At 46.6% G+C, this 24,952-nt stretch overlaps 1 protein-coding gene across 1 annotated transcript in view; it reads right to left on the minus strand.

Annotated features, from left to right (window-relative positions):
- The window catches only part of LONP1 (lon peptidase 1, mitochondrial), a 125,772-nt gene that overhangs the window by 28,791 nt on the left and 72,029 nt on the right, over nt 1–24,952 (minus strand). The gene's annotated exons all lie outside the window — the stretch shown is intronic.

Consider the following 24,952-nt stretch of genomic DNA (forward strand, 5'->3'; position numbering starts at 1 on the left):
GACAACAATAGGAAAGAGGGCCCTGCTCTGAAGAGCTAACAATCTAGTGGGGAGGGGTGACAGACAGATGACATGAGGTGCAAGCAAGCAGGAGGAAGCCTGATGGCAGTTCAGACATAACATCAAATGAGAGACCCACAACTGAGGATATGGAACAGGCAACATGTCCCAGCAACAAGTGTGAGATGTGGGTTTGTGGGATCAAGGGGGCCTGTGTCACTTAATCTTTAAATGTAATAACAATGGATACGGTGCATTAACAATAACACTTCTACAATAAGAATAACCATTTGTCAATAGTACGTCGTGAGGGAGATATCCTCACAAACATTTTAAACTTACATGAATGTCAAACCGTGATCAATGAAACGCATATTGCAAAGAAATACTTATCAACTGGAACAAGAAATATTTCGGAAAATTCAAGTATTCCCTGGGGAATAGACCATCATGCTTGAAGAAGATAAGGCAGTGTTTCAACATCAAGTCTTTTCTAGAAGAATGTCTATTCTTTTTGACTTTTTGCCAAGTAGATTTCTTCTCTGGAATACTGGAAAAGTCCACTTGAACTAGTGGATCCCTCCAGTCCGGAGTATCAATTATTGGGAGGCCCAGGGTAGAGCAGAAAGACTGTAAATCCGATGGGGTATGGAGGAAATGCGACTTTCCTGAACACTTGTAGATTGATTGGATAGCTCCATCGATATTTTATTTGGCGCTTACGCAGTTCATCAGTAAGTGGACGCAGTGCCCTACGTTGCTGCAGTGTATACCAAGATAAATCTTGATATATCTGTATAGTATCTCCATTGTAGTCTACGCAATCAAGTTGTCATACTCTGCATTATCCTGTCCTTTTGAGAGTAGTAGTGCAACCTACAGATCACATCTCTAAGTTTTTCAGAGGGGGTACCTCTTGGACAGAGAGCTCTGTGTACTCAGTCAAAAACAATTCCTTGTTAGAATCACTCAAGAACTTCGTTAAACACCTTCGTCAATGCTGGGATCAGATTAGGAGGTTGAATAGACCCAGGGAGGCCTCTAATTCTATTATTATTTCTTCTCCCTCTATTGCCTAGAACCTCAATCCGAGCTTTCATAGAACGTATTTCAGTCTATTGAAGTGCTATAAAACAGAATTTTGGTACTTACCAGTAAATCCCTTTCTCCAATTCCACAGGGAACACTGGAAGGCTTAAGACCGTGGGGTATAGATGGTGGCAGATGGGAGGCGGGCACTTTAAGAATGTAAATGTGTGACTGGCTCCTCCCCCTCTACGCCCCACCTCTAGACCAGTTAGAGACACTGAGCCCGAGGAGAGACGGAATAATAGACAACAGAGGAGGAGGATGAGCCCAACTGATAACTATGGGCAATGATACCGAAAAAATACACACTAAGAAAGATATAACAGATTTTATATAATATATAATAAGAATTTACTCACCGGTAATTCTATTTCTCGTAGTCCGTAGTGGATGCTGGGAACTCCGTAAGGACCATGGGGAATAGACGGGCTCCGCAGGAGACTGGGCACTCTAAAAGAAAGATTCGGTACTATCTGGTGTGCACTGGCTCCTCCCTCTATGCCCCTCCTCCAGACCTCAGTTAGGGAAACTGTGCCCGGAAGAGCTGACACAATAAGGAAAGGATTTGGAATCCCGGGTAAGACTCATACCAGCCACACCAATCACACCGTACAACTCGTGATACTATACCCAGTTAACAGTATGAATAACAACTGAGCCTCACGAACAGATGGCTCATAACAATAACCCTTTAGTTAGGCAATAACTATATACAAGTATTGCAGACAATCCGCACTTGGGATGGGCGCCCAGCATCCACTACGGACTACGAGAAATAGAATTACCGGTGAGTAAATTCTTATTTTCTCTGACGTCCTAGTGGATGCTGGGAACTCCGTAAGGACCATGGGGATTATACCAAAGCTCCCAAACGGGCGGGAGAGTGCGGATGACTCTGCAGCACCGAATGAGCAACTCAAGGTCCTCCTCAGCCAGGGTATCAAACTTGTAGAATTTTTGCAAACGTGTTTGATCCCGACCAAGTAGCAGCTCGGCAAAGTTGTAAAGCCGAGACCCCTCGGGCAGCCGCCCAAGAAGAGCCCCCTTCCTCGTGGAATGGGCCTTTACTGATTTAGGATGCGGCAGTCCAGCCGCAGAATGTGCAAGTTGAATCGTGGAGCAGATCCAGCGAGCAATAGTCTGCTTAGAAGCAGGAGCACCCAGCTTGTTGGGTGCATGCAGGATAAACAGCGAGTCAGTTTTTCTGACTCTAGCCGTCCTGGAAACATAGATTTTCAGGGCCCGGACTACGTCCAGCAACTTGGAGGCCTCCAAGTCCCGAGTAGCCGCAGGCACCACAATAGGTTGGTTCAAATGAAACGCTGATACCACCTTAGGGAGGAATTGGGGACGCGTCCTCAATTCTGCTCTGTCCATATGGAAGATCAGATAGGGGCTTTTACAGGACAAAGCCGCCAATTCTGACACCCGCCTAGCCGAAGCCAAGGCCAAAAGCATGACCACTTTCCACATGAGATATTTTAATTCCACGGTCTGAAGTGGCTCAAACCAATGTGATTTTAGGAAATCCAACACAACGTTGAGATCCCAAGGTGCCACTGGGGGCACAAAAGGGGCTGAATATGCAGCACTCCCTTAACAAACGTCTGAACTTCAGGCAGTGAACCCAGTTCTTTTTGAAAGAAAAGAGACAGGGCTGAAATCTGGACTTTAATGGAACCCAATTTTAGGCCCATAGTCACTCCTGACTGTAGGAAGTGCAGAAAACGACCCAGCTGAAATTCTTCTGTGGGGGCCTTCATAGCCTCACACCAAGCAACATATTTTCGCCATATGCGGTGATAATGCTTTGCTGTCACATCTTTCCTAGCTTTAATCAGCGTAGGAATGACTTCAACCGGAATGCCCTTTACCATCAGGATCCGGCGTTCAACCGCCATGCTGTCAAACGCAGCCGCGGTAAGTCTTGGAACAGACAGGGCCCCTGCTGTAGCAGGTCCTGTCTGAGAGGCAGAGGCCAAGGGTCCTCTGAGATCATTTCTTGCAGTTCCGGGTACCAAGTCCTTCTTGGCCAATCCGGAACGATGAGTATAGTTCTCACTCCTCTCTTTCTTATTATCCTCAGCACCTTTGGTATGAGAGGAAGAGGAGGGAACACATAAACCGACTGGTACACCCACGGTGTCACTAGAGCGTCCACAGCTATCGCCTGAGGGTCCCTTGACCTGGCGCAATATCTTTTTAACTTTTTGTTTAGGCGGGACGCCATCATGTCCACCTGTGGCCTTTCCCAACGGTTTACAATCAGTTGGAAGACTTCTGGATGAAGTCCCCACTCTCCCGGGTGGAGGCCGTGCCTGCTGAGGAAGTCTGCTTCCCAGTTGTCCACTCCCGGAATGAACACTGCTGACAGTGCTATCACGTGATTTTCCGCCCATCGGAGAATCCTTGTGGCTTCTGCCATCGCCATCCTGCTTCTTGTGCCGCCCTGTCGATTTACATGGGCGACCGCCGTGATGTTGTCTGACTGAATCAGCACCGGCTGGTTTTGAAGCGGGGATCTTGTGTAGGGAAGCCTCCTGACTCGACCATTGTCCCTGGAAGTTTCTTCCCTGAGTGACTGCCCCCCAACCTCGGAGGCTTGCATCCGTGGTCACCAGGACCCAGTCCTGTATGCCGAATCTGCGGCCCTCTAGAAGATGAGCACTCTGCAGCCACCACAGCAGAGACACCCTGGCCCTTGGGGACAGGGTGATCAGCCGATGCATCTGAAGATGCGATCCGGACCACTTGTCTAACAGATCCCACTGAAAGATCCTTGCATGGAACCTGCCGAATGGAATTGCCTCGTAAGAAGCTACCATCTTTCCCAGGACTCGCGTGCAGTGATGCACCGACACCTGTTTTGGTTTCAGGAGGTCTCTGACCAGAGATGACAACTCCTTGGCCTTCTCCTCCGGGAGAAACACCTTCTTCTGTTCTGTGTCCAGAACCATACCCAGGAACAGCAGACGCGTCGTAGGAACCAGCTGCGACTTTGGAATATTCAGAATCCAGCCGTGCTGTTGAAGCACTTCCTGAGATAGTGCTACTCCGACCAACAACTGCTCCCTGGACCTCGCCTTTATAAGGACATCGTCCAAGTATGGGATAATTATAACTCCCGTCTTTCGAAGGAGTATTATCATTTCGGCCATTACCTTGGTAACTACCCTCGGTGCCGTGGACAGACCAAACTGCAACGTCTGGAATTGGTAATGGCAGTCTTGTACCACAAAACGAAGGTACACCTGGTGAGGAGGGTAAATGGGGACATGCAGGTAGGCATCCTTGATGTCCAGTGATACCATGTAATCCCCTTCTTCCAGGCTTGCAATACCCGCCCTGAGCAATTCCATTTTGAACTTGAACCTTCTTATATAAGTGTTCAAGGATTTTAAATTTAGAATGGGTCTCACCGAACCGTCTGGTTTCGGTACCACAAACATTGTGGAATAGTAACCCCGTCCCTGTTGAAGGAGGGGAACTTTTATTATCACCTGCTGGAGGAACAGCTTGTGAATTGCCGCCAGCACTACCTCCCTGTCCGGGGGAGTAGCTGGCAAGGCTGATTTGAGGTAACGGCGAGGGGGAAGACGTCTCGAATTCCAGCTTGTATCCCTGAGATAACACTTGTAGAACCCAGGGATCCACCCGTGAGCGAACCCACCGGTCGCTGAAGTTCCGGAGACGGGCCCCCACCGCACCTGGCTCCACCAGTGGAGCCCCAGCGTCATGCGGTGGATTTAGTGGAAGCAGGGGAGGATTTCTGTTCTTGGGAACTGGCTGTATGCTGCAGCTTTTTCCCTCTACCCCTGCCTCTGGGCAGAAAGGACGCGCCTTAAACCCGCTTGGCTTTCTGGGGCCGAAAGGACTGTACCTGATAATACGGTGCTTTCTTTGGCTGTGAGGGAACCTGGGGTAAAAATGTCGACTTCCCAGCTGTCGCTGTGGAAACGAGGTCCGAGAGACCATCCCCAAACAATTCCTCACCCTTGTAAGGCAAAACCTCCATGTGCCTTTTAGAATCCGCATCACCTGTCCACTGCCGAGTCCATAATACTCTCCTGGCAGAAATGGACATTGCATTTATTCTAGATGCCAGCCGGCAAATATCCCTCTGTGCATCTCTCATGTATAAGACTACGTCTTTAATGTGCTCTATGGTTAGCAATATAGTGTCCCTGTCAAGGGAATCAATATTATCAGACAGGGAATCAGACCACGCTGCTGCAGCACTGCACGTCCATGCTGAAGCAATAGCAGGTCTCAGTATAGTACCTGAGTGTGTATACACAGACTTCAGGATAGCCTCCTGCTTTCTATCCGCAGGCTCCTTTAAGGCGGCCGTATCCTGACACGGTAGTGCCACCTTTTTTGACAAGCGTGTGAGCGCTTTATACACCCTCGGGGATGTCTCCCAACGTACCCTGTCCTCTGGCGGGAAAGGGTACGCCATTAGTAACTTTTTAGAAATCACTAATTTTTTTATCAGGGGATACCCACGCTTCTACACACACTTCATTTAACTCATCTGAAGGGGGAAAAACCACTGGTTGCTTTTTCTCCCCAAACATAATACCCTTTTTAGTGGTACCTGGGTTAATGTCAGAAATGTGCAACACATTTTTCATTGCTGTAATCATGCAACGGATAGCCTTAGTGGAATGTACATTTGTCTCGTCGTCGTCGACACTGGAGTCGGACTCCGTGTCGACATCTGTGTCTGCCATCTGAGGTAGCGGGCGTTTTTGAGCCCCTGATGGCCTTTGAGACGCCTGGGCAGGCACAGGCTGAGAGCCGGCTGTCCCACAGCTGTTATGTCATCAAACCTTTTATGTAAGGAGTTGACACTGTCGGTTAATACCTCCACATATCCATCCACACTGGTGTCGACCCCGCAGGGGGTGACATCACATTTATCAGCACTTGCTCCGCCTCCACATAAGCCTCCTCATCAAACATGTCGACACAGCCGTACCGACACACCGCACACACACAGGGAATGCTCTGACTGAGGACAGGACCCCACAAAGTCCTTTGGGGAGACAGAGAGAGAGAGTATGCCAGCACACACCACAGCGCTATATAATTAGGGATTTACACTATTACAGAAAGTGATTTTTCCCTATAGCTGCTTAACATGTATAGTTTGCGCCTAAATTTAGTGCCCCCCCTCTCTTTTTAACCCTTTGAGCCTGGAAACTGCAGGGGAGAGCTTGGGAGCTGTCTTCCAGCGGAACTGTTAAGAGAAAATGGCGCCAGTGTGCTGAGGGAGATAGCCCCGCCCCCTTCTCGGCGGGCTTATCCCGCTCTTTTATTAATATTATGGCAGGGGATTTTTACACATATATAGTTTATTAGACTATATTATGTGTTTTTTTGCCCCCCCCCCAGCGCCCTGCACCCATCAGTGACCGGAGTATGTGGTGTGCATGGGGAGCAATGGCGCACAGCTGCAGTGCTGTGCGCTACCTTAAAGAAGACCGGAGTCTTCAGCTGCCGATTTTCTCCTCGGAATCTTCCGTCTTCTGGCTCTGCAAGGGGGACGGCGGCGCGGCCCGGGACCGGACGACCGAGGCTGGGCCTGTGTTCGATCCCTCTGGAGCTAATGGTGTCCAGTAGCCTAGAAGCCCAAGCTAGCTGCAAGCAGGTAGGTTCGCTTCTCTCCCCTAAGTCCCTCGTAGCAGTGAGTCTGTTGCCAGCAGATCTCACTGAAAATAAAAAACCTAATAAATACTTTCTTTACTAGGAGCTCAGGAGAGCCCCTAGTGTGCAACCAGCTCGAGCCGGGCACAGATTCCAACTGAGGTCTGGAGGAGGGGCATAGAGGGAGGAGCCAGTGCACACCAGATAGTACCTAATCTTTCTTTTAGAGTGCCCAGTCTCCTGCGGAGCCCGTCTATTCCCCATGGTCCTTACGGAGTTCCCAGCATCCACTAGGACGTCAGAGAAATATATATATATATATATATATATATATATATATATATATATATATAGATATATATATAGATATATATATATATATATAGGAGTCCAAAAGGAGCGGCACTCAGTGAGTCTTCAGTATAGGAAGAATAAATACACGGCGGAGTATATGTTGTTTCTTGTTCCTTATATATTTTTTCATTTCTTTATTTGTTTATTTTTATATTTTATCATTTATTGTTTTTTTATATTTTCATGTTTATTTTTCATAATTACTTTACCCTACAGCATTTGTTAATTTTACGGGTCACATTGGCACAACTGGCTATGTACACCCACTTGCCCTCTTCCCTACCCTTTTGCATGACGGGGACTGATTGGTCTCTTTCTCTGAAGACACTTACATGGTGCCTTTCCTTTGCATGCCAGGCTGATAGGAAGTCTATTTTTTCTATTGCTATTTACATGTATTGTGGGCTTTTTTAATACTGGTGTCTGCGCTTTCTGTGTCCCCTCTCCCCAGCTTCCGGACTGCGGGTTTGAGCGTCAGGCGTTGCCGGGCAACTGACGGACAAGCGCAGCTGGGACGTCGGGCCACGTCATCTCCTGGCGCCTCCGCACACGCCGGACGGGGACGCTCGGGACTCCAGGTGCACGGGTGTTGTGGCGGGTTTCTGTCTCTATTTAAAGGTGAGTGGGTTCTTCTTGTTTCACACAGGTACATCTTGAAAAAGGGGTTAAAATCCCCGAAACGTTGATGTAAATTATGTATTGTTGAATACATCTTCTTTTCATCAGTCTCCGAGTGCCGCAGCATTTTTTCCCCATATATATATATATATATATATATATATATATATATATATATATATATATATATATATACACACACACACACACACGTGTGTGTAGTATTAGTGTAATTGGCGCCTTAGGGTTGTTATAACACCCCTATTTATTGTGACTGAATGACCTAATGTCAAATAAAATCTTGTTTAGGAAAACAAGCAATATGTTCCAATACGCAAAATGTATTAAAATTTATAAAATATCATCTGATACTGTATTGATATAACCGTCCATAAAACATTTCAACCACCACTAACGTCCAGTGGTGGTCCACATAAGAGCAGATGTACAAATATTTATTTTGCGAACTCCTCCTTCAAGGATTGTAAATTGGAGGTCAGATCATCACAACAAATTTGATAACCCAACGCGTTTTGTCTCTCACAGAGACTTCATCAGGGGTACATCTTATTCGAGTAATTAGCCTCAAACAATCAATGGATTCATTTGCTCTGGGATATTAACATCGGTAAAAAGTGAATCATCCACTAGGAGTACATAGCCAATAATGCCTGGCCAATCAGGAGGGATGAAATTGTGGAAATTATGGAATCAAAAACCCACTGGAGATTCATATAATTCACAAGCTGATCAATCTTAAAAATCGGCATGTGATACTCAAAGAATCAAAATTAGTAGTAGCACCCAACGGTTTTGTACCAATAGTGTGCTGTGCTGTGTGTCCCAGTATCACATATGATATGATAGTGCCCTGAGGAAGCCTATTAGAGCCAAATGCGCATTAGTGGCTAGCAATGTGTCCTCCGCTTTACTATATGTACTAAATACTTAATCGTAATGAACCCATAAGCTGTGTAAAATATCTAGTTAAATGTATCTCACTGTGAATGGATGTTTCAACGCTATGAGAGCCTTATCTGTTAATGTGTGATCCATTTTCACTTGCCGTCACGGTCTCTCTACTGCCCGCGCATAGAATAGGAACAGTTACTTACACTAATGCAGATAGGATATATTATATGTTGTGAGTGGCACAATTAATACGGAAAGCGTGTACAGTAATCAACCATTTATATTGTGCAGTGAAATATTATATAATACGAGTTGATATCTTTAAAACGCATCATACTGAACACTACATAACAATACTAATATAAGGTTAAACCTGGATTGAATGCACGATGCATATTAGAGCTACTTAGATATCGAGGGAATAGTCACAAATGCACCATATACTCAACCCCTTAGATATTGAGGGAACAGTAATAAATGCATCATACACCTAATCCCTTGTGATATATGTCACCAGTGCACCACTATAATCTGTACAGGTGACAAACAGATTGATGTGTATTATTTGCAATTATGCTGGTGTAGCGATGCACACCAGTGGTAATAGGAGATAGCACACGGATCAGCTGATACCCGTCAGCATATTATACAGTATATCATATGCTGGTGTAGTGATCCATATCGGTGCAGATAGGAGACCTTACACGGATCAATTAATATCGGTAAATATATTACACACATCAGTGGATAAAAAGATCCTTATATAAATTGTGAGTGGCACAATCAGTATGGTTACCATGCACAATAAATAATTATAATGAGCATGCAGTATGATATTATATGATACACGTCAGTGTCTTTAGAATGCCAAAAGTGTGTGCTTGCCTCATACTGAGAATTAAACATTATTAAGGACACAAAACAGGACACTGCATATCAGTATCCTTATAAGGTTTAACCTTGACTACATGCACGGTGCACTTTAAGTGCTCCTAAGATACGTGGCAATAACTTTGCCACGTATTTAATCTTTTAAAATATTACCATCAGTGCATGTATACAACTTGTATAGTTTTTTTTTTTAAATTCAACAATTTTTTCTTTTTTGTTCTGAGTACAATACAAAAATACAACATAAACCTAAAGCATTGCTGTCGGCAACAATATCAAGCAACATACAGAATGACGCACACAGACATATATTAATAATCGGTCGACATCTGAAAATAGACTTAGCAGACATGCCATTTCAAATATATATATATATAAAAACATTCAGCGGATTTCAATAACAGTATGCAGTCATGTCAGCATTCCAGAACTACTGTACACAACTATATCAAATATAGGAAGTAGTGCCGTGGGTGAGATAATAATATTTTAAACCTACCGGTAAATCTATTTCTCCTAGTCCGTAGAGGATGCTGGGGACTCCGTAAGGACCATGGGGTATAGACGGGCTCCGCAGGAGATAGGGCATCTAAAAAGAACTTTGACTATGGGTGTGCACTGGCTCCTCCCTCTATGCCCCTCCCCCAGACCTCAGTTAGAGAACTGTGCCCAGAGGAGATGGACAATACAAGGCAGGATTTAGCAATCCAAGGGCAAGACTCATACCAGCCCACACCAATCATACCATGCAACCTGGAACATACATAACCAGTTAACAGTATGAACAAAAACAACAGTAACGATCCAAGACCGATGTCAACTGTAACATAACCCTTATGTAAGCAACAACTATATACAAGTCTTGCAGAGTTTCCGCACTGGGACGGGCGCCCAGCATCCTCTACGGACTACGAGAAATAGATTTACCGGTAGGTTTAAAATCTTATTTTCTCTTACGTCCTAGAGGATGCTGGGGACTCCGTAAGGACCATGGGGTTTATACCAAAGCATCCAATCGGGCGGGAGAGTGCGGATGACTCTGCAGCACCGACTGAGCAAACGCTAGGTCCTCATCAGCCAGGGTATCAAACTTGTAGAATTTAGCAAAAGTGTTTGACCCCGACCACGTCGCCGCTCGGCAAAGTTGCAGCCGCCCAAGAAGAGCCCACCTTCCTAGTGGAATGGGCCTTAACCGAATTTGGTACCGGCAATCCAGCCGTAGAGTGAGCCTGCTGAATCGTATTACAGATCTAGCGAGCAATAGTCTGCTTTGAAGCAGGGGCGCCAATCTTATTGGCCGCATACAGGACAAACAGAGCCTCTGTTTTCCTAATTTTAGCCGTCCTGGCTACATAAATTTTTAAGGCCCTGACTACGTCCAGGGATCTGGAATCCTCCAGGTCACCAGTAACCACAGGCACCACAATAGGTTGATACATATGGAACGACGAAACCACTTTAGGCAAAAATTGCGGACGTGTCCTCAATTCAGCTCGATCCACATGAAAAATCAAGTAGGGGCTCTTGTGTGATAGAGCCGCCAATTCTGACACTCGCCTTGCTGATGCTAAGGCCAACAACATTACCACCTTCCAGGTAAGAAATTTCAACTCAACCTTGTTAAGCGGTTCAAACCAGTGTGATTTTAGGAACTGCAACACCACGTTCAGGTCCCTTGGTGCCACTGGAGGCACAAAAGGGGGCTGTATGTGCAGCACTCCCTTTACAAACGTCTGGACTTCTGGAAGAGAAGCCAATTCCTTCTGAAAGAAAATCGAGAGGGCCGAAATCTGTACCTTAACCGATCCTGATTTCAGGCCCATATCCACTCCTGTCTGTAGGAAGTGGAGAAGACGACCCAAATGAAAATCTTCCGTAGGTGCATTCTTGGTCTCACACCAAGACACATACTTTCGCCAGATACGGTGATAATGTTTTATTGTCACCTCCTTCCTAGCCTTTATTAAAGTAGGGATGACCTCTTCCGGAATCCCCTTTTTTGCTAGGATTCGGCGTTCAACCGCCATGCCATCAAACGTACCCGCGGTAAGTCTTGAAATACACAGGGCCCCTGCTGCAACAGGTCTTCCCTCAGAGGAGGAGGCCAGGGGTCTCCTGTGAGCATCTCTTGTAGATCAGAGTACCAAGCCCTTCGAGGCCAGTCTGGGACAACGAGTATCGTCTGTACTCTTCTTCGTCTTATGATCCTCAACACTTTCGTGATGAGAGGAAGAGGAGGGAACACGTAGACCGAGTCGAACACCCACGGTGTTACCAGTGCGTCTACTGCTACTGCCTGAGGGTCCCGAGACCTGGCGCAATACCTCCAAAGTTTTTTGTTGAGGCGTGACGCCATCATGTCTATTTGAGGAGTTCCCCAAAGACGTGTTACGTCTGCAAAGACTTCTTGATGAAGTCCCCACTCTCCTGCATGGAGATCGTTTCTGCTGAGGAAGTCTGCTTCCCAGTTGTCCACTCCCGGAATGAAGACAGCCGACAGAGCGCTTACATGATTTTCCGCCCAGCGAAGGATCCTTGTGGCTTCCGCCATCGCGACTCTGCTTCTTGTCCCGCCTTGGCGGTTCACATGAGCCACTGCTGTGACATTGTCTGATTGAATCAGAACCGGAAGGTTTCGAAGAAAACTCTCCGCTTGTCGAAGGCCGTTGTAAATGGCCCTGAGTTCCAACACATTGATGTGTAGACAGGACTCCTGGTCTGACCAAAGACCCTGAAAAGTCCTTCCCTGTGTGACCGCTCCCCATCCTCGGAGGCTCGCATCCGTGGTAACCAGGATCCAGTCCTGAATCCCGAACCTGCGACCCTCCAGCAGGTGAGCACTTTGCAACCACCACAGGAGGGACACTCTGGTTCCTGGGGACAGAGTTATTTTCCGATGTAAATGCAGATGGGACCCGGACCACTTGTCCAGAAGGTCCCATTGAAAAGTCCTTGCATGGAACCTTCCGAAGGGAATGGCCTCGTAGGCCGCCACCATTTTCCCCAGAACTCGAGTGCAATGGTGAACTGACACCCTTTTCAGTTTTAACAGGTCTCTGACCATGTTCTGGATGTCTTGGGCTTTCTCTATTGGGAGGAAGACCTTCATTTGTTCCGTATCCAGTATCATACCTAGGAACGATAGTCGAGTTGTCGGAATCAACTGTGACTTCGGTAGATTTAGACTCCAACCGTGTTGCTGGAGCACTCTCAGAGAGAGCGCCACACTGCTCAGCAATTTCTCTCTTGATCTCGCTTTTATCAGGAGATAGTCCAAGTATGGGATAATTGTGACACCATGTTTGCGCAGGACCACCATCATTTCCGCCATTATCTTGGTGAAAATCCTCGGGGCCGTGGAAAGTCCAAACGGCAACGTCTGAAATTGGTAATGACAATCCTGTACAGCGAATCTCAGGTATTCCTGATGGGGGGCATATATGGGGACATGAAGGTACGCATCCTTTATGTCCAGAGACACCATAAACTCCCCCTCCTCCATGTTGGCTATTATCGCCCTGAGTGATTCCATTTTGAATTTGAATCTTTTTATGTACAGGTTTAGGGATTTCAGATTCAAAATCGGTCTGACCGAACCGTCCGGTTTCGGGATCACAAATAGGGTTGAGTAGTAACCTCTTCCCTGCTGGTGCAGGGGAACCTTGATTATCACTTGCTGTATACACAGCGTTTTAATTTCAGCTAACACTACATCCCTGTCCGATGTGGAAGCTGGTAGGGCCGATTTGAAAAATCGGCGCGGGGGCACCTCCTCGAATTCCAATTTGTAACCCTGGGAAACTATTTCCAACACCCAGGGATTCAGGTCCGAACTGACCCAGGCCTGACTGAAAAGTCGAAGACGTGCCCCCACCGGTGCGGACTCCCTCAGGGGAGCCCCAGCGTCATGCTGTGGGTTTTGGAGCAGCCGGGGAGGACTTTTGTTCCTGGGCACCTGCCGAAGCAGGTGCTCTCTTGCCTCTGCCCTTACCTCTGGCGAGGAAAGAGGATCCCCGACCTCTTTTGGACTTGTGCGACCGAAAGGACTGCATCTGATAGGGTGTTACTTTCTTTTGCTGTTGGGGAATATATGGTAAAAAATTTGATTTACCTGCTGTAGCTGTGGAAACCAGGTCCGTCAGCCCATCCCCAAACAATACATCCCCCTTATAAGGTAGTACTTCCATATGTTTCTTGGAATCCGCATCACCCGTCCATTGGCGAGTCCATAAGAATCTTCTCGCTGAGATAGACATGGCATTGGCCCTAGAAGCTAGCAATCCAATGTCCCTTTGAGCATCCCTCATAAATGAGACTGCGTCTTTTATATGGGCTAGAGTTAGGAATATAGTATCCTTATCCATAGTGTCAAATTGATCTGTCAGCTCATCTGTCCAAGCTGCAATCGCGCTACACACCCATGCCGACGCAATCGTCGGTCTTAGCACAGCACCCGTATGAGAATAAATACCCTTTAAGGTAGTTTCTTGCCTGCGATCTGCTGGGTCTTTAAGGGCTGCTGTGTCAGGAGACGGTAGCGCCACTTTCTTGGATAAGCGCGTCAGGGCCTTGTCCACAGTGGGGGGTAATTCCCAAATCTCCCTGTCCTGCTTAGGGAAAGGGTATGCCATAAAAATTCTTTTGGGGATCTGCGGTCTCTTATCCGGAGTCTCCCAAGCTTTTCCAAAGAACTCAATTCATGAGATGTGGGAAAATTAATAATCTGTTTCTTTTCCTTAAACATGTGTACCCTTGTGTCGGGGACTGAGGGTTCAGCCACAATATGCAACACATCCCTTATTGCCACAATCATACACTGAACAGTTTTAGTCACCCTTAGGTGCAATTTTACTTCGTCATAGTCGATACTGGAATCAGAATCCGTGTCGGTAGCAGTGTCTTGTGTTAAGGGACGCTTTTGAGACCCCGACGGGCCCTGTGAGTCGGTCCTATCTGAGGATTGACCGCCTGATGTCCCCCCTAAACCAGCCTTATCAAGCCTTTTATGTAAAGATGCCACACTTGCATGCAACGTATGCCACATGTCCATCCAATCTGGAGTCGGCACAACCGACGGGGACACACCACTCATTTGCTCCACCTCCTCCTTGGAGAAGCCTTCCGCCTCAGACATGTCGACACACACGTACCGACACCCCACACACACAGGGAGTTACCTATAAGGGGACAAAAACCCCAACCAGGCCCTTAGGAGAGACAGAGAGATAGAGTATGCCAGCACACACCCAGCGCTTAAAACACTGGAATATATGACCAGATAGTGCTATTATATGTTATAATTGTAATCTCCACTCACTGCGTCGCCAAAGTGCCCCCCTCCTCCTTTTTCCAACCTGTGAAGCTCAGCAGGGGAGAGAACAGGGAGCCAGCGTTTTCTCATGCAGTCCTCTGTGGAGAAAATGGCGCTGGTTAGTGCCGAGGATCAAGCCCCGCCCACCCGACGGCAGGCTTCGGTCCCTTCATCATATACTAATAAAATGGCGGGGGTCCGCGGATTTACTGTCCCACAGCCTAATCCATCGTATTTATGGCCAAATCAAGGTTTATTGCTGCACCTGGCGCCCCCCCCCCCCTGCGCCCTGCACCCTTCAGTGCCTGCTTTGTGTGTGTGACTGGGAGCAATGGCGCGCAGCTTACCGCTGCGCGCTTACCTCATGAAGATCTGATGTCTTCTGCCGCCTGAAGTCTTTTCCTGAATACTCACCCGGCTTCTATCTTCGGCATCTGTGAGGAGGACGGCGGCACGGCTCCCGGACGAACCCCAGGTGAGACCTGTGTTCCGACTCCCTCTGGAGCTAATGGTGTAGAGTAGCATAGAAGCAGTGCCCAACTTTACAAGCCAGCTCTGCTTCTCTCTCCTCGGTCCCACGATGCAGGGAGCCTGTTGCCAACAGGACTCCCTGAAAATAAAAAACCTAACAAAATTCTTTTTCCACAGAAAACTCTGGAGAGCTCTCTGCAGTGCACCCATTCTCCTCTGGGCACAAGATCTAACTGAGGTCTGAGGGAGGGGCATAGAGGGAGGAGCCAGTGCACACCCATAGTCAAAGTTCTTTTTAGGTGCCCTATCTCCTGCGGAGCCCGTCTATACCCCATGGTCCTCACGGAGTCCCCAGCATCCTCTAGGACGTAAGAGAAATATAGTAAACAACAAGATTGTGCAAGCAGTACCATTTCCTAGCCTCCTCAGGTAGCCCCAGGGTGATTATGTTGAAGCTAAGCTCGCATCCGCAGACAGTGCAATGCGGGCATCCCTAACATATGGTGATGACAGCCACCTATCCCATATCGCATAGTATTTAGTAATGGCTTTCCTGGACACATAGACAAATCTTTCATGTGCCACTGTAGTATTCACTAAAGCAATCCATGAGTCAATATCTGGGCCAGCAGGTGCCATCCACGCCCGGGCTATAGAAACCTGTGCAAGAGCACAAAGGTTGATAACGTAACGTCTGCAGGGGGCATCCAGCAACTCCTCATCCACCACCGCCAGCACACACACAAGAGGGGTCAGCACATCAACAGGTATACCAGTGGAAACCATAATCTTGAGTACATCCTGCCAGAAGGCATTAACTATCCTACAGGACCAAATCATGTGCCAAACGGTGCCCCCATCTAGAGTACACTTGGGACATTTAGAATCCATTCTTCCTCCGAATCTCATCAACCTCTCAGGAGTAATATAGACTCTATGTAAAACAAAAAGATGCACCTGTTGGTAACAGACCGCTGTGGTCGCCAGTCTAGAGGCAGCCAGTGCATCCTCCCAGGTATCATGAGATATGGGCCCCAGATCACATTCCCATTTAGTTTTAAGAGAAAGAAGGGTCTCGCCATGATAAGCACGTAGTAGAGCCGAATAAAATATGGAAATAGGGAACTATTTGTTAATCTTCCTGCAATTGTTGGAAAGACTTAAATATACCCATATGATACAATTGCCCAAGAGACTGCACTCCTCGGCGGTACCAGACCTCCCTTATCTGTAACGATGCAAACTCGTTAAGAGAATGTGTGTAGGCCAGAGGCGTTTCCGGATCCCAACCCTCTCCCTGGAGCAATCTATGCGTCTGTCTCCATACCATAATTGCTTGTTTGACAACGGGAAGGTTAAGTATCGATACATTGTCACTCAACAGTAGTTGTAATGGGGTGCAATTCCGATCATTACATAGAGAATTCAGGAGATCAATTCATCTCTACCAGGATCATGTAACCACTTACTAATATGCACCATTAGTGCCGCTAGATAATATAATCTGAATTTAGGGAGGCCCAGGCCCCCAGAGTCACGTGGGCGTGTGAGGGTGTCCAATTTTATTCTGACCCGGCGTTTAGACCACACGATAGAGGACAGAAGACTATCTATTTTCCGAAAGGTTTTTAATGGGAGATAAACAGGGGAGTGCTGTAGCGCATACAGCAACTTAGGCAGGGCCACCATTTTCACTAAATTAATTCTACCCGTTATAGTTAGAGGTAGAGTCCCCCACACCGCAATACGGGAATGCAAATAATCTATATGAGGTTTTATGTTTAGGGAAAAAGTATTGAGAAGGATTATTTGTGACCCAGATTCCTAAGTACTTGAATGAGTCCACCCAGCGAAGAGGGAGGGCCACGGGCGGGACACCAGGACAAGCACCTCGAAAGGGCAGTATGCAGGACTTTCCCCAATTAATGGACAGGCCGGAGTACCCGCCATAGGTGTCAATAATACGCAACACGTGTGGCATGGTATTGCAGTAGTCTGATATAAACAGCAGAATATCATCCGTGTATAGGGCAATTTTGTCCGTGGTGGGGCCCACCTGGAATCCCCCCACCCGCAAGTCAGAACGCACCAAACACGCCAAGGACTCCACTGCTAGAGCAAAAAGGATAGGGGATAGCAGGCCGCTCTGCCTTGTACCCCTGGCTAGGGGAAATGCAGGAGGAAATTAATCCATTTATCGAGACCCTGGCTGATGGGGGGAGTAAAGTAACTTGACCCACTGTATAAAGCGTGGTCCAATACCGAAGCGGGCCATAGACCCCCACAAGATTGCCCACTCCAGTGAATCAAAAGCTTTAGCAGTGTCGAGAGACACTACAACAGAAGTGTCGGCGTCCCAGCGAAGGCCCTGTAAGTGCGTGAACAAGTGCCTAAGGTTAGTTAGAGAGGACCGCGCCGGCACGAAACCGGTCTGATCTGTGTGTATAATTTGGGTAATAACGGAGTCCAGTCTAAGTGCCAGGATCTTTACTAAGACCTTGACATCAGTTGTAAGCAGCGAGATAGGTCTATATGAATCTACCCGCTCTGGGTTCTTATCTGGTTTCAATAGCACTATTATCAAAGCCTCAGTCATAGAATCTGGCAGTGAACCTAACTCCAACAAGTAATTGAACAGAGCAAGCAATTTAGGGCCATAAAAGTCAATATGCTTCTTATATAGCTCAATAGGAATTCCATCTAGCCCTGGTAACTTGCCTCCAGGAAATGATTTGATGGCTGTTTCAATCTCCGTCAATGACAAAGGGGAATCCAGGAATGCAACCGCCACATTAGAGAGCGTTGGCAATGGTATACCAGCAAGATAATTATTTATTTCCGTTAAATCAGCCGATAATCTCGTACTATACAGACTTTTATAATAAGCAACAAATTGGTCCGCTATTTCCGGAGTTTTTACATAAGTTACACCATCATCCCCGCCTATCGCAAGGACAGTATTAGAAGATTTATCTGCCGCCGCTAAATGTGCTAGATAAGTACCAGGTCTATCGCCTGTAGCATAATAAGAGTGTTGGGCATACAGTAAACGGTATTTGGCTTTATCAGACAGACAGTTCCTCCATTTGGACTGCGCAAGCAACCATGCGTCCTTGGAGGCAACCAATCCATCTTGCAAATATTGAATTTCTAGGGACCTACAGTTCCATTTCTTGGCGTTTGTAGCCATTTTTTAAAGTAGCAGCCCGTCTAATTAAGGAACCACGTATAAATGCTTTAAATGCGTCCCAGAGGATTGCTGGGCCAGCAGTACCCCCGTTTAGCTCCAAGAACTCCCGCCATGCAAGCTCAAGTTCCGCTCCAGTGCCCATCTGTGAAAGCCAGAATGAGTTATATTTCCAAAACATCTGTCCCCGGGTACCCCCAGTATCCAGATTCAACAGTATTGGAGAGTGGTCAGAGATACCTCTAGTTGCATACCGGACATCAACAATTTTGGGAATTAAACAGGGGGAGACCAGGGCCATATCAATCCTAGAAAAGGAGGAGTAAGTAGGGGAGAAGCAGGAGAACTGGCAAGCAGCTGGATGCCGTGCCCTGCAGACGTCCACCAAGCCCATACCCTCCACTAACAGAGCGAAGTTACCCGGACGTGGACGAGGCACAGTAGCATTGGTGCTGAATCTATCCACTCTGAGATCCATGACATTATTAAAGTCCCCAATGCAGACAGTGGGAATGTTGGGGTAAAGGGACAGAAAATCAGCAGCCTTGCGTAGAACCTCCGGGGAGTACGGTGGAGGAATGTAAATAGCCAACAATAATAAAGACATGGAATTCATCTGAAATTTAAGAAAAATATATCTTCCCCACTGGTCTACCTGGACCTGGCCCAAAACAAATGGGACAGATCTGCGGATCAGGATGGAGACGCCTCTGGAATGGGAGGTATGAGTGGAGTGGTATAACCACCCAATCCATGGCTTTTTAAGAGATAGAACTTTGGCTCCCTCCAGGTGCGTCTCCATAAGACAAATAACACCTGCGGAGTACTGCCTAATTTGCCGAAGCACTAGGGCCCTTTTAATTTTATCATTATTATCCCGCACATTCCAGGATAACATTTTTAGACTAAGTGATGCCATAATACATAGTAGCAACAAGTGCTAAATGTGCCCAAAACATTGAAGGTATCTGAAAGAGACAGAGAAGTATTTTTGTTTTCTGTTCTTTTGAGGGTGTGGATGATGGAAATGGAATCAAACTTTTTTTGACATGTTGTAGGAATGTCTGGTCTGTGGTTTGATGCCTTTTGGAGATTTTTCCATCTTTCCTTGGCTTCTTTTTGCACATTGGAATGGATTTTTGCCTGGGGTGCCCAAGCTTTCAAACCCCATTGTATGTATTTTGGAATCCAGTAGCAACAACACTTTACTGAACAAAATGTAGAGCACCTTTAAGTACAGAGGGCCTGGTTCAGGTCTGATCACAGCAGCAAATTTGTTGGCAAATGGGCAGGGCCATGAGCACTGCAGGGGGGTGGATGTGGCGTGTGCAGAGAGCGTTAGATTTGGGTGGGGTATGTTCAAACTGAAATGTAAATTGCAGTGTAAAAATAAAGCAGCCAGTATTTACCGTGCACAGAAACAATATGACCCACCCAAATCTAGCTCTCTCTGCACATGTTATATCTGCCTTCCCTGCAGTGCACATGGTTTTGCCCAGTGGCTAGCAGATTTGCTGCTGCGATCAGATCTGTATTGGGCCCAGAGTCCTAAAGATGGCAAAGTCCTGCTATTACCTGTGCATGAGCTACAGAGGAGGTTGTCATCCAAGAGCCTGGTGTCAGAAGCCAGAGATGACAGTCCAAGAATCAGGTAAACATATTGCAGTAAACATTTATATGGGAATGGAGGTTCATGAATGAGCATCAGGGGCTTACAGTTTACCTAGATTAGGTGATTGTTAGCCCCACTCTCCAGTCAGAAGGGGCCTACACGTGGTGCGATATTTCTACCCATATACCTATATAGTCCATATCGGTAGAAAACGTATTGAATTGAACGGATAAAATCTTGGTTGCAGGATAGAAAACAGAGAGTTGTGGTAAATGGAGTGCATTCACAGGAGGGAAATGTTAACAGTGGAGTTACCCCAGGGATCTGTACTAGGACCAGTGCTTTTTAAAATCTTTATTGGTGACATTGCAGATGGCATTAAAGAGAAAGTATGCCTTTTTGCAGATGACACAAAGGTATGCAACAGGGTAGACACACCAGGTGGGGTAAAACAAATGACTGAGGATCTAGGTAGACTATAGGAATGGTCAAGAGTGTGGCAATTACAGTTTGATGCCAAAAAATGCAAAATCATGCACTTGGGTTTTAAAAATCCTAAGGCTAAATATAGTATTAATGGCACTATACTGGAAACGACTGAGGAGGAAACGGATCTAGGAGTCACTGGGGGTCATTCCGAGTTGTTCGCTCGTTGCCGATTTTCGCTATCCTGCGATTTGTTGCAAAATGCGCATGCGCAAGGCACGTAGGGCGCATGCGCTTAGTTATTTAACTAAAAACTTAGTAGATTTGCTGTGGATCCTGCGGTGCTTTTCAGTCGCTCTGCTGATCGGTGAGTGATTGACAGGAAAGGGGCGTTTCTGGGTGGTAACGGAGCGTTTTCCGGGAGTGTGATAAAAAACGCAGGCGTGTCAGGGAAAAACGCAGGAGTGTTTGGAGAAACGAGGGAGTGGCTGGCCGAACGCAAGGCGTGTTTGTGACGTCAAACCAGGAACTAAACGGATTGAGCTGATCGCAATCTATGAGTAGGTCTGGAGCTACTCAGAAACTGCAAAGAATTATTTATTAGCAGTTTTCTGCTAATCTTTCGTTCCCAATTCTGCTAAGCTAAGATACACTCCCAGAGGGCGGTGGCCTAGCGTGTGCAATGCTGCTAGAAGCAGCTAGCGAGTGAACAACTTGGAATGAGGGCCACTATTTCAGGTGACTTAAAGACAGGTAAGCAATGTAACAAAGCAATGAGGAAGGCTAGTCAGATGCTTGGCTGCATTGGGAGAGGAATAAGCAGCAGAAAGAAAGTAGTAATAATAATGCCATTGTATAGGTCATTGGTACGGCCTCATCTAGAATAATGTGTTCAATTCTGGAGGCCATATCTTCAAAAGGATATTAATACATTAGAGACTGTACAAAGAAGGGCAAGTAAACTAAAATGGTGCATGGCCTACATCACAAAACATACCCAGAAAGACTAAAAAATCTCAATATGTATAGTTTGGAGCAGAGAAGGGAAAGGGGGAACATGATAGAAACTATCAAATATATCAAGGGTTTTAACAAAGTCCAGGAGGGAAACATTCTCCAAATGAAGAGAAGCAATAGGACACGAGGACATGCACTGAGACTGGAGGGGGGGGGGGGGTTCAGGGGAAATTTGCGGAAAAATTATTTCACAGAAAGGGTAGTGGACAAGTGGAATAGCCTCCCATCAGAGGTGGTAGAGGCTAAGACACTAGAGCAATTTAAACATGCATGGGATAGACATAAGGATATCCTTACAAAGAAATAAGACTCAAATAAGGTTTGAGGTAAAAATATGGTTAAAAAAAGGGCAGACTAGATGGGCCAAGTGGTTCTTATCTGCCGTCAAATTCTATGTAAGTAACCGCCTGCGAAAGATTTCGCTAAACATGTCGCAACAGCAATGCTCAAAAAACATCAACCCATTAAATCCTCCCTTCCCCCCCATACAACCCCCCACCCTGTATACCGGCCCGAACTGTGGCATACCTAACCCCAAAAAACCTCCCAACAACTAAACAACTAGTAAAGAGGACAAAAAAAAAAATACAGCGGCCAAGGGCAGGCATTGCTCCTCCACCATAACCTACCACCCCCAGGGCCAGATTAGCACCCAACCCCCGAACAAGCAGGGACCCAATATCAAGTGCAACATTCAGTATACTACCAATAAAGGCTGTATCGACCCCCCTAGAAGGAAAAAGTCAACAAACATTAATGCAATAACTGTATACACAAATACTTAATGACATAAATCGCAGCCCAGTCCGCGGGTAGCCGTGACACTTAGTCATTTGCCAGAGCGCACCCTGCCGGGAACTGCCGGTCAAGCCACGTCGCCGCCTCCCGCGGGGTCAAAAAGAATTTTGTCTCTCCTCCCGCGACTTTGAGGGAAAGAGCATAGCATAAGGGAGATTGAGCTCCCGGAGACGTCTCTTAATTGGAAGGAATTGGGCTCTCTCCTTCTGGATGTCGACCGCAAAATCAGGAAACACTGAGATTCGGGTACCATTCCATTTAAGTGGGCCTTTGGTGCCTGCCAGGGTGAGAACCATGTCCCGATGCTTGAAGTGAAGGAATTTAGCTATAAATGTACGGGTAAGAGCCCCCGGCGGTAGTGGCCGCATAGGGATTCTATGTGCTCGTTCCACCGCGTAGTGTGACGTAAAAGCATCCATCCCAAAGAAATCTGTAAGCCCCTTCTCCAAAAACCGCTCAGGTGCATCGCCCTCTTCCTGCTCAGGCAGGCCAACAAACCGAATGTTATTCCGTCTCAGACGCCCCTCCATATCGGTCAACTTTTTCTGCACCTCCGTCATCTGGGACTCAAGGGCAGTGGAACACCCCTGACTCATGCACACTCCAGTAGACTGTAGAAGGGAAATCCCAATATGCTAGCCCCAGCAGGGGTTCTCAGACTGTAGGTGGAAGCACCTGGGTAGCACGTTATATGTTATATGGCCTGATGTTCTTCACAGTGCCTTGTCATGTGGAGCATAATATCAGAGGCAGCAGCAGCGCGGCCCCTCCGGCACCAGCAGCAGGCAGGAGGTATCAGACACAGGGGGAAACGGGGGCACGCTCAGCCCAGTGGACTGAAGCGTACAGGCAGGAGGTGCACTCCGTGCGCATCTCCCAGCCGCCGGCCGGAAGTAGCGCGGCCAGCCGCGGCCGGAGCAGGGGAGACCGCACTCATGGCAGAGGGACCGAGCGGCAACAGGAGGGAGGAGGGCAGGGAGCGCTCACCGCCGCAGATCTCTCCCCGGGAGCCCGACAGAACGCGCAGATGCAGCGCTCCGATCCCCGCAGCCACGGACACCGCGTCCCGCCGGCCAGGCACACAAGCAGGATAACAGAGCAGGGCCAGAAACACTCCGATGGGTCCACCAAACGGTAAGGCAGGTCCAGGGCACCTCTTAACCCCGGGTGGGGGAGCCGTCAGGATATGTAGGAGGATATTCAGGCAGGAGAGCTCAGCACAGTACGTGCTACTCCATCCCCATCGTAGCCATGCCCCCATACAACTTGTATAGTTGACAAACTGATTGATATATATCACCCACAATTATGTTGGCACAGTATTGTATGTCCCAATATATGCACTGATGTGTGATTGACAATTTGTCTTAAATTATCATTGCTACATTAGCGTTCACAACTATATTATACACTCACATCAATTAATCTCTGACTGCAGGTACGCTATTTATTAGTACTGTTATATATACACCGTTACACTGTCGGATGTTTATACGCAGGTGTACTACCGCTGGAATGATATTATCTTTATCGCTGCAGATATCTGTTCTAGTTTGTCTTGCAGCAGTGTAATACTATTTTATGCCTATACATTAGCATTATTCAGGCTTTTTCACATGTATCCATTATCAGTTGTCAGTCAGTAACAGTGTTTCTATACTGTAACATTTTAACATAACTGGACAGACTGGCAGTGGCACTGAACTTATAGTGCAACTAATTTGATACATATGTCACTAATATTGTGGATCATCATTGAAATAGTTTATTGCAGTATTTTCTCACTGTGAGAGACCAGTTTTATAATTTTACAGTTTACTCTATCCATGGGGCAATTATAAATTATATTAACTGAGTCAGTGCTGATACAGTACCTCATTTAGCCCCAACCTTCGGGTTCATTAATGTGTAGATAAGAAAGCACATATAAGAATTTAAGGAATGGACACATCTGCTATTTGTTTTTAATCTTTATTCACACTTTTTTTTTTTTTTGCAATCTTTTTTCACATTTCCTTTATTTTTTATACTTCGCTCGTCAAATAATAAAGGACGATCAGTCCCGATATGACAAAAATTAAAATGTATTCATACTTTTTGATGTATGTGGGCATTTAAGCCTCACTGTACAATACTAATACAGGGAAGCCTCAAACCCGTAATAAAGTATTACATATATTATAAGTTGGGTTGTGTTCACCCCAGTTATAACTGGTTTCTCTTTCTTGTCCCCTCACTATGGGGATTTGACAATGAATCAGGAGTGATGTACCAAAAAATAATTCACAATATACAGGATGTGATCTGTAATAACGGGCTTAAACGTAGGGATTGTAATGAATCCTGGAATACACCCCACACACTCTACCCCTTTCTTGTATCTCTCTCACTTGCATCACATCAAACGTTAAGATACTTGTACACATTAAACACAGAGTAAAGGAAAAGTGATTTTTATATATACACAAATGTAGCTGTGTGCAACTAGATATGCTGGGCTGCGACTATTCGCAACCCCTATGTATTCCTATGGCATGTGCGTGCTTACGCACACGAGTCATAGTCGCAGGCACACTAGCCGCGTCAGCTTTGCTGTGACTAGGGCGCACTGTGGCAA

Source organism: Pseudophryne corroboree, chromosome 1 (genome assembly GCF_028390025.1).
Source record: "Pseudophryne corroboree isolate aPseCor3 chromosome 1, aPseCor3.hap2, whole genome shotgun sequence".
NCBI classification, from domain to species: domain Eukaryota; kingdom Metazoa; phylum Chordata; class Amphibia; order Anura; family Myobatrachidae; genus Pseudophryne; species Pseudophryne corroboree.